The 11,324-nt window shown below is 41.6% G+C and overlaps 1 non-coding gene across 1 annotated transcript; it reads right to left on the bottom strand.

Moving 5' to 3' along the window:
- Positions 1-10,235: 10,235 nt before the first annotated feature.
- trnak-cuu lies at positions 10,236-10,308 on the bottom strand. Its single transcript has one exon. It is a non-coding gene; the product is annotated as a tRNA-Lys (tRNA).
- Positions 10,309-11,324: the final 1,016 nt, after the last annotated feature.

The following is an 11,324-nucleotide window of genomic DNA, read 5'->3' as shown; positions in this document are numbered from 1 at the left end:
TTTGGTATGCTTTCCTTTATTGGTCAGAGTATTGAGTACAGGAGTTGGGAGGTCATGTGGCAGCTGTACAGGACATTGGTTAGGCCACTGTTGGAATATTGCATGCAATTCTGGTCTCCTTCCTATTGGAAAGATGTTGTGAAACTTGAAAGGGTTCAGAAAAGATTTACAAGGATGTTGCCAGGTTTGGAGGATTTGAGCTATAGGGAGAGGCTGAACAGGCTGGGGCTGTTTTCCCTGGAACGTCGGAGGCTGAGGGGTGACCTTATAGAGGTTTACAAAATTATGAGGGGTATGGATAGGATAAATACACAAAGTCTTTTCCCTTGGATCAGGGAGTCCAGAACTGGTGGGCATAGGTTTAGGGTGGGAGGGGAAAGATATCAAAGAGACTTAAGGGGCAAACTTTTCCTGCAGAGGGTGGTACATGTATGGAATGAGCTGCCAGAGGAAGTGGTGGAGGCTAGTTCAATTGCAACATTTAAGAGGCATTTGGATGGGTATATGAATAGGAAGGGTTTGGAGGCATATGGGCCGGGTGCTGGCAAGTGGGACTAGATTGGGTTGGGATATCTGGTTGGCATGGACAGGTTGGACCGAAGGGTCTGTTTCCATGCTGTACATCTCTATGACTCTATGACTCTAATAGTTAACAATATATATTAAACATTCATCAGATAGTTTGGGATGAATAATTTTCAAACTTTACTCATGTCTTTTTTTTATACTTTGAAAATTGCAATTTTCCAAGTCTGTGGTCATTTATGATTTCTGAAATAACTCCACAAAGGCTGGTATCCCATCACCTAGTCATTTGTTTTATTGAGAGTACTTGACATTGATGTAGTTTCCTCAGAACCAGCTCTCAGGGTGAACAGAACCTCTGACACTCCCATTTATAATTGTCAGCCAGGGCTCCCTGATTGGACCAGATCAACAACTCCAATCAGGGAACTCATATTCTATAAGGTCCATCTGGCTGATCTGGTAACAATCACTACAGTCCTCGTCTTTTTCTGTATCTGGATTAATTGGAAACCGGTACTTTTTTTCTCAGTTGAAGCCTGCTCAGATAGAATGAAGAGCATAATTGATTGCCCACCCATTTGCACACTTCACTCAGTATTAGTCATTGACTTTAATTAGCTAATACACATTTTCTGTGGCCTCTGAAACTGAATTTCATCCTGGTAAGTTAATATTGTTTCACACTTGTTAATGAGCTCTTTGTAATCAGTGTGTCAATTAAAGGACATATATTGAAGTACCTCGAAGACCAGAAAAACATTTATCCCAGCAGTTCATTATCAAAATAATGGCATTTCTTCCACAGCAACTCAAAATACCTCAACCAAAGTCTGAATTAATACTCATGTATAGAAAGGAACAGTTAGGTTTTTTTTTACATCATAGAAAATGTATGACAAAATTACATATTAATTTAATGTTCCCAAAATCTGGAATCCAGAATTGCATGAATATTTGCTTTTGCCTGTAAATTTCTTTCCCTTCCTTCCAACTTCCTCTCCACTTTCGTTGAAAATGCTATCGCATGCATTGCCATGGTTTGGTGGATATTGGTCAAATAATTTCATTTCCAAGTGGTTCTGCTGGGCCGCTGGTATTGGCAGGTTTCATTTATAATAAAGCTAAGCCAGGTTCTGCCCTACCAATAAAATCTACATACATTCATTAAAGCTCAAAATTCTTTCGAAAACATTTTCTGAAATGTATTTCAATTCAACTGGAAGTAGATAGATAACCATATTGAGTCACTTGAAGAGATAAAAGCCATAGATGAGATAAGTAACAGTAGTTGAATTGAGCCAGAAGTGTAGGCAAATAATCTTCCAAAGTCAAATAATGCTAGCTATTATGATAGAGAAAGGACCAGGTCATGTGTTTACATCAAACTCAATGAGAATACCAAGAATGCAAACAGACTAGTTCAGCTTGAGACAAAGGCTCGAGGTAATGGTGGTGGAAGACATGATTCAAAGGCATTCAGAGTCAGAAGGCTATCAGTTCAAAGGTGGAAAACACATTCCCATCTACATCAATGGAACTGAGGTTGAGAGGGCAGAGAGCATCAAGTTCCTCAGAGTGAAGATACCCAACAACCTGTCCTGGACTTCCCATGTAGATCTGACATCAAGAAGGCAGAACAACACTTCTGCTTCCTCAGGTGACTCAGGAAATTTGGCATGTCCATAAAATCTCTCACCAACTTCTACAGATGCAACATTGAAAGCATACTGTCTGGGTGAATAATGGCCTGATATAGCAACGGCTCTGCCCAGGGCTGTGAGAAACTACAGAAGGTGGTGTGAATTGCCCAGACCATCATGGAAGCCAATCTTCCATCCATGGACTCCATTTACACCACGTGCTGCCATGGAAAGGCTGCTAAAATCATCAAAGACACATTGTATCCCAGTAATTATGTCATACAACCTCTTCCGTCAAGCAGAAGATATAGATGCCTGAACACTTGCACTAGCAGGTTCAGGACAGTTTCTTCCTAGCTGCTATTAGTCTCTACTCTCAAATAATACTGATCTTGCTAATGTTGATCTTGCCTAGCGCACACGTTGTGCACTGTGACCTGTATGCTTCTGGTTAGGTCCTTCTGATCTATACATCGTTGAAACATAGAATCATAAAAGATAGGAACAGGACGAGACCATTCATCACTTTGAGCCTGTTCTGCCATTCATCACAATTATGGTTGGTTATCCAAATAATGGATTAATCTGCTTTCTCCCCATAACCTTTGATCCCATCCCAAATGCTATATCTAGCCGCCTGTTGAATACATTCAATGTATTGGCAGCAACTACTTCCTGTAGTAATAAATTCAACAGGCTCATCACTCTTTGGGTGAAGAAATGTCTCCTCATCTCGGTCCTAAATGGTTCACCACGAATCCTCAGACTGTGACCCTGGTCCTGGATGCACCCATCATCAGGAACATCACTCTGCATCTACACTGTCTAGACCTGTTAACATTTTTTAAGTGTCTAGGAGACCCCCCCCCACTCATCTGAACTCCAGCAAAAACAATCCTAACCTAGTCAAACTCTCTTCATAAGTCAGTCATTCCTGGAATCAGCCTGGTAAACCTTCGCTGCACTCCCTCGAGAGCAAAACATCCTTCCTCAGAAAAGGAGACCAAAGGTGCACACAATACTCTGTGTAAGGCCTCACCAAGGCCCTGTATAACTGCAACAAAATATACAACCTCTGTACTCGAAACCTCTCATAATGACGGCCAATAAACCATAAGCCTTCTTTACTACCTGCTGCACCTGCATGTTTACCATCAACGAATGGTGCACAAGGGCACCCAGGGCCCGCTGCACACTCCCCTCTCCCAATTTACAGACATTAAGGCAGTAATTGGTCTTCTTGTTTTTGTTTCCAGAGCAAATAGCATCACATTTATCCAAATTATACTGCCCCTGCTACTGATTTGCCCACTCACCCAACCTGACCAGATCATGCTGAAGGATCTCTGCACGCTCATTGTAGTTCACCCTCCCACACAACTTGGTATCATCTGCAAGCTTTAAGATGTTACATCCTTGCTAACTATGATCTGCCTGTACTGCTCAGAAAGAAAGCTTTTCACTGTACTTTTGTACATGTGACAATAAATAAAACCAATCAAAATATTATAGCCTTGGTATAACAGCCATTTCAGAAACATCGCTAAGTGAAGGTCAGCACTGGCAGCTTAATGTGCATTTGAGGCCAATAGTCAAAAGGCTCTTATGGGAGATGGTGGTGGAATGATAATGTCACTGGAATGGTAGTCAACCACTGCTGATTCGATCAATGGCTGATAGGTTTCTCAACCCCTTTCTCCTGCCTTCTCACCATATCCTTGATTCTCTTATCAAGGAGAATCCCTTTGATCCTCTTGAATCAACGTTTATCTAACTTTGACTTAAATACACTCAATGATGTGGCCTCCACAATCTTCTGTGTCAGTGAGTTAACTGCTTTCTGGCTGAAGCAATTTTCCTCATCTCAGTTCGAAAGGGTCATCCCTTCACTCTGATGCTGCACCCTCAGGTGCCTTAGTCTCTCCTCCTAATAGAAACTACTTCTCCATGTACACTCTATCCAAGCCTCCCTGTATTCTGTAAGTTTCAATTGGATTCTACCTCATACTTCTCAACTCCATCAAATACAGACCCAGACTGACAACTAAACCAACATGATAACCTTAAGAGAATCATGAACTAGGATTCCCAAGTCTACTTGCGCTTCAGATTTTTGAAACCTTTCCCATATAGAAAATAGTCTATGCCTCTGTTTTATCCTACCAAAGTGCATAACTTCAGATTTTCCTACATTGTGTTCCATTTGACATTTCTTTGCTCACAATCCAAGCCCATCCAAGACCTGCTGCAGCCTTCTCAGCACTACCTGTTCTTCAACACCACCTTCCTTTGTGTCAGTCGCAAACTAATGCCCTCATCCAGATCATTAACACATAATGTGAATAGTTGTTGTTCCAACATTGAACCCTGTGGAACTCCACCTGGCTGCCATCCTGAAAAAGACCCCTTTAACCTCACCCTTTGCCTTCTGCTAGTCAACCAATCCTCTATCCATGCCAGTACATTGTCCTTAACCGTGGGTTCTTCCCTGAATTTGCATCCACCCATGTGGCACCTTGTCAAAAGTGTTCTGGAAATCCAAGTACATCATGCCCACTGACTCTCCTTCGTCTAAATTACTCATTACCTCCTCAAATAATTCGAACAGATTTGCCAGGCGTGAACTCCCTTTGACAAAGTCATGCTGATTCTGACCTATTTCCAAGTTCCCCACAATCTCCTGTTTAATAATAAAACATTACCAACAAGGTCAGACTATCATGCCCACATCAACCCTTTGAAAAACATTCCACCCAAATCTACCACCTTATCCTATCCCTGTAACCCTGCATTTCCAATGCTAATTCACTGAACACTATGAACAATTTAGTATGGACAATCCACATAACCTGCACATCTTGGTTGGAGGAAACCGGAGCCACACAGACATTGGAAGAATGTGCAAACTCCACACAGACAGTCACCCGAGAATAGAAGCAAACCCGGATCGGTGCTAACCACTGAGCCACTGTGTCACCCCTACGTGTGACATGTAGGTTGGCCTGTTTGACAATCCTTAAAAGGGCTACAAATTGAAGAAGAACTATAAATTGTGAAAAATCACACAACACCAGGTTATAGTCCAACAGGTTTAATTGAAAGTACACTAGCTTTCGGAGCGACGTTCCTTCATCAGGTGACAATCACCTGATGAAGGAGCGTCGCTTCGAAAGCTAGTGTGCTTCCAATTAAACCTGTTGGACTATAACCTGGTGTTGTGTGATTTTTAACTTTGTATACCCCAGTCCAACACCGGCATCTCTGAATCATATAAATTGTGAACTTGTGATTTCTGCAGCAGTAGAAATTCATGAGCATTCATCCCTGCCTCCGCAAAAAGATTTCAGTCCACAGCTAATTGCTCAATCTCATTCTACCCTTTCCAAATTGACATTTTATTCACGGTAAGGTCACTTTATAGCCAATCAACCCCAACTGGTATACTGCTCCAAAGTATTGACTCAGTGCTGACAGCTGGCTGATATTACGAAAATAAAGTCTCGCCTTTGAAATGGGCTTTTCACCAAGGAAATCATGTTGGCATTATGATCAAATTGCCCACCACATGATACCCAATTTTAAAGCAAACAATTCCCAAATTGCTATTTTGTAACAAGACAGATCACATAGATGGTTGCTATGCAAATCGAGGATGCCGTGCTGGGACATTGAGTGCTTTCCTCCCCATGGGGTTAAGAAATGATTGTGCAAGATAGTGGGAACTTCTCGCTCCATCTGCTCCATGCTATAGCTCATCCTAAAATGCTTCATTAGTTAACAAACCCATCGAGCACTTTTTTCAGGGATTAAGAATTTGAAAGACATGCATTCTGAGAGAAAAAAAAAAAGTTGTTAATTGTCTTGCCCTAAAATTCTTAGGCCTCACTCCTTTTCTGTTCCTTCAAGAAATATATTTTAGAGGTAGTTATTACAATTGAAATCAAATCAATTTCAGAATTAAATTTTTAAAAATCGAGAGAGTATTTTCACTCTAGGCGAAATCATTGTTCCAATTTTACAATTGAATCTGATGTTGTGGTTGCAAACCTATGCACAGAATTTGAGCAGGTGGGATAATATTTCAGATGCAACATCAGTAAAGTAATGGTTTGTGTTTACATGGTCAGTCTGATTTCCTGGACTGGTTTCAATCTCCTCAGGAGCCAGAAAGAAATCCAACATATTTTGATTCCCCTGATTTGCCCCTTCTTTCGGTATATTTATATTTCAGTGTATTACAGAGGTCGTGTTATATTGCTGGAACAGGATAATCTTTCAGGATAGGTGGTAAACCAATGTTCCATGTGCTTACTTTGGCATAAGTTAAAATCCCCTGGCACATTTTTCAGATTTATGCTTCCCACTTGAACATTGTCCTTCAACCTTGTCCTTGAAGTAAAACAGTTAGGCAGCTCTTATTTACTTCGCTGCTATTAGAAAGGGCTGGTGCCATGATAACTTCTGTTCTAAACTACACAACAGATGACATCTTTCATTTCTCTTGAGATGTACATGTAGCCTCCATGATTTCGCTTAACCTCACCCCTCATCCAGATCCCCTGCCTCAAATACCTTCAGTCCAGACACTGCAGTATATAAAATTATCCTGATCACAATCATCAACTAATTGTTTAATACGCCAACAACTACAATAGATGGGCTGCTGTCTCATTTATGTATGCATGTCACGTTACTAACAAGATCAAAATTAACTGCACCCATTCCTTGAACATACTTACTAAATTAATTAAAGAGAGAAATGTCTATTAAACTATGCCTGAGGAAGAAACATTTTATTATGCATGTCTTCAATTAGAAGAAGCTTGAAAATGAAAAAAAAGCGACTCTGTTGCAACTTTTAAAAATAAATTTTAATTAACTTTAACAATTTTGAAAAGAATAATCATTAGAAGTTGCAGTATCATTTGGTAACATCTGCCATGTGATCTGGGTCCAATCTGATCAGTTCTGTGATGCCAAGGAAAGACCCTTGTTCTTCGCCCATGCTGGATTTGCCTTTGCCAATTGTGTTATATTACTCTGTTGGAGATGGCCCAGTTTTATTATTCAGTATACAAACTGCAATGAAGTGTAAGGTTAGAGAACAAATCATGTTTTAGCTATTGTTTGAGTTTTTTTTAAAGTTTTACACCAGTACATTATTTTCAGAAGGCAATTCTGTGTTTAAAGCAAATTGGCCACTTTCTCACTAGATTTCTCTGCTGTGCCTTTCCTGAATGTGTAAACCTAGATTCAAACCCACAGCTTGTCAAGGCAAATCAAGCTACTGTCCTATTTTATACAGTTGAGAAACACTACAAAGAATTACCCATTTTGTTAGTTCATTGGAATTAACAGAACATAATCTTTCAGACGATACTTTCATTGAGTGCGTGGGTGCTTTTCAAAGTACTTTTCACCCACTCCTTTTCATTATTCCAATTCTAAGTATTAATTAAGGCTGATACACTGTTGGAAATAATAAATAGGAGCATGAGGAGATTATGTGATCTCCCCTTCCATAAAAAGCTATATTTTACTTCAGTGCTTAAATGGTGAATCCCTTGGTTCAGCTTTACTTCCCTGCTCCCCACATCCCTTGATTACTTGGCAGACTAGAAATTTGACAAAATCAACCTTGTACATGCTCATCAATGTGGAATCCTAAAGCCACTGGGGTAGAAAATTCCAGTCGTTCATAAGCTTCCAAGTGCAGACATTTTTCATCAACTCAACTGGAAATGATCAATCTTTTAGCCTAAGGCTTGTGCCCCCATGATCTTGATTCCTCAGCCAGAGAAACAAATTATCAGTGTCTTGTCTGTCAAGTCCCTTCAGATTCATGCATACTTCAGTGAGGTCACCATTTAAGAGAGTATTGACCTAATTTTCTCAGCTGCTACTGATAGGACAACCAGCTCATTCCAGGGAGTTTTATGTGGATTTTAATTTTCAATTTCTTTTGTTTTTTGAAAATTCATTCTTTAGATGCTGGCAAGACCACCATTTGTTGCCTGTCTCGAGTTGCCCATGAGAAGGTGGTGGTGAGCTGCCGTCTTGAACTATTGCATTCCTTGTGTGTCGACCCACAATGTCATTTGGGAGGAATTTGCAGGATTTTGAAGGATTGGTGATACACTTCCAAGTCAGGATGGTGAGTGGCATGGAGGGGAACTTGCTGTTTGTGGAGGTTACATGTGTCTGTTGAACTAGGCCTTCTGAATACTAGTGGCCATGAATTTGGAAAGTGCTGTCTAAGGAGCTTTGGTGAATTTCTACAGTACATCTTGTGGATAATGCACACTACTCCTACTGAGCACTTGTGTTGAAAGGAGTGAATGTTAGTGGATATGCTACTGATCAAGTAGGGTACTTTGTCCTGTGGGATGTCAAATGCCATGAGTATTGTTGAGTTGCACTCATCACACTCCTGACTTGAGCCTTGCAGATGGGGTGGCAGGCTTTGGAGATTCAGGAACAGAGTTACTCACTGCAAGATTCCTTGTCTCTGACTGACTTTTTATCCACAGTACTTGTATGGCTAGTACAGCTTTTTCTTCAAATTTTTACCCATCAGACATTGACAATGAGAGAAACAGCAATAGTAATACCTGTTTTTGCAGATAGCCATTGTCTGGCATTTGTGTCCCGTGAATCTGACTTAACACTTTTCAGCCTAAACTTGGATATTTTCTAGGTCTTGATGCATTTGGACATGGATTGAATCAGTATCAGCAGAGTCACCAGTGGTGCTGAACATGGTGCAATCACCAACATCATTCCAACTGGTAATTCTTACTGGTGACACATTGCTATGTGTCTGGAGTCACATGTAGGTCACCTTACGATGGAGAAAATGTCATTGAAAAAGGAAGATGTTTGGGTCTTCGATACTAATCTGAGGAGCTCCTGCAGAGATGTCATGGAGCTGAGATGATTAATCTCTGAGAACCACATTAGTCTTCCTTTTCTCTAGGTGTTATCCAAATCAGTGGAGAGTTTTCCCTCTTTTTCCCATTGATCTCAGTTTTGTGAGGACTATTTGATGCTACTTGTGGCTTGTTGACTTAGTCAAATGAAGCTTTGTTGTCAAGCACAGTCACTCTCAACTCACCTCTGGAATTCAGCTCCTTTGTCCCTGTTTCACTCAAAGTTGTAATGCGGAAAAGAGCTGAGTGACCCTGGCAGAACCCAACCTGGGCATCAGTGAACAAGTCATTTCTGAGCAGATGCTGTTTGATAGAACTAGTGATGACACCTTCCATCACTTTACTGATGATCAGGAGTAGACTGATGGGGGTGATAGTTGGCTGGGTTGGATTTTTAGATTAGATTAGATTAGATTCTGTACAGTGTGGAAACAGACCCTTCAGCCCAAGAAGTCCACACCAACCCTCCGAAGAGTAGCCCACCCAGACCCATTTCCCTCTAACTAAAGCATCTAACACTATGGGCAATTTAGCATGGCCAATTCACCTAAACCTGCACATCTTTGGATTGTGGGAGGAAACTGGAGCACCCGGAGGAAACCCACACAGACACAGAGAGAATGCGCAAACTCCACACAGTCACCCGAGGTCGGAATCGAACCTGGGCCCCTGGTGCTGTGAGGCAGCAGTGCTAACCAATGTGCCACCCCTTAAAAGCAGGGAGTCCCAACTGGGTGCTTGATAGATTAGGGTACAAGCCTGCCATGGAGACTATTGTAGGTTGAGATTGTTTTCAAGAGCAGACTACTTGGAGATGTTAATACACACTTCTGGAGCAAACGGGACTTGAATCCGGCACTCTTGGGTCAAAGTATGGAATTTGACCCTCAAGATACCGCAGCCTCCCCAGCGGGGAATTGAAGCCTGGTCTGCCACGTGACAGGCAGGGATACTAACCAGTATACTACCAAGGACTGGCCACAGAAACACAGCGAGTATGGCAGCAACCGTGACAGTTCAGAAATCCAGGCAAAACTGGCCTGTGCTTACTTCCCACCACCAGAACGTGAGGGGCGTTGAGTTTGATTTGCGAGCACTGCGTGTTCTTTCTTCAAGGTCAGTGCAACTTAAAAGCTGACACCCGAGCGGGGACTCGAACCCTGGACCCTCAGATTAAGAGTCTGATGCTCTACCGATTGAGCTACCCGGGCTCGTCCTGCTTTTTTTGTGTGCAGGGCATACCTGGACAAGTTTCCACATTGACGGGTAGATGTAATGTTGTGATCGTATTGGAATAGCTTGGCTAAGTGAGTGGCAAGACAGGAGCATACATTTTTAGTGCTATTGCCAGAATGTTGTCAGGGACCATAGTCTTTGAAATATCTAGTGTCTCCAGTTTTTTCATGACATCACATGGAATGAATTGGTTGAAAACTGGCATCTGTGACACTAAGTACTGTTGCAAATGCTTCAACATTACCTTTTGTAGCGATGTCTTGGGCTCCCATATCATTTAGGTTGGAGATAATTATGGAACCTCCTCCTCCAGTGTGTTGTTTAATTATGAGCTACCAATCACAACTGGAAGTGATAAGACTGCAGAGATTAGATGAGATGCATTAGTTGTGGAAGTACTTTGCCCCATCTATCACTTGATGCTTATGCTATCTAGCACCTCAGAAGTCCTATCCTGTAGCTTCATTTTTTGGTATGGCTGACGCTGCTCCTGGCATCCCCGCCTGCACTCTTTCTTGAACCAGAGTTAATGCCTTGATTTAATGATAATCATACAGTGAGGGATATGCCAGGTCATGTGGTTGCAAGTTTGTGTTTGAGTACAGCTCTGATGCTGCTAATGGCCCACAATCCCTTATGGATGACCAGTCTTCAGTTGTCAGATCTGTTCAAACTCTGTCCCATTTAGCATTGTGATACATAACTAGATGGAAGATATTCTCAGTGTGAAGACAGGACTTTGTTTCCACAAGCACTGTGCAGTCATCACTCTTACTGATACTGTCATGGTTGGATGCATCTGCAGCAATTAAATTGATAAGGATGATGTTAAGCATGCTTTTCCCTCTTGCTGTTTCCTTCAATACCTGCAACCCAGTCTATCAACCCTGTCCTTTAAGACGTAACCGGTTTGGTCAGTAGTAGTGCTATTCAAGCCACCTGCGGTGATGAACACTGAAGTCCCAACCATTGTATATTTTATGGTCTTGCC

Source organism: Chiloscyllium plagiosum, chromosome 4 (assembly GCF_004010195.1).
Source record: "Chiloscyllium plagiosum isolate BGI_BamShark_2017 chromosome 4, ASM401019v2, whole genome shotgun sequence".
NCBI classification, from domain to species: Eukaryota; Metazoa; Chordata; class Chondrichthyes; order Orectolobiformes; family Hemiscylliidae; genus Chiloscyllium; species Chiloscyllium plagiosum.
This window is presented reverse-complemented; position numbering and strand designations above follow the sequence as displayed.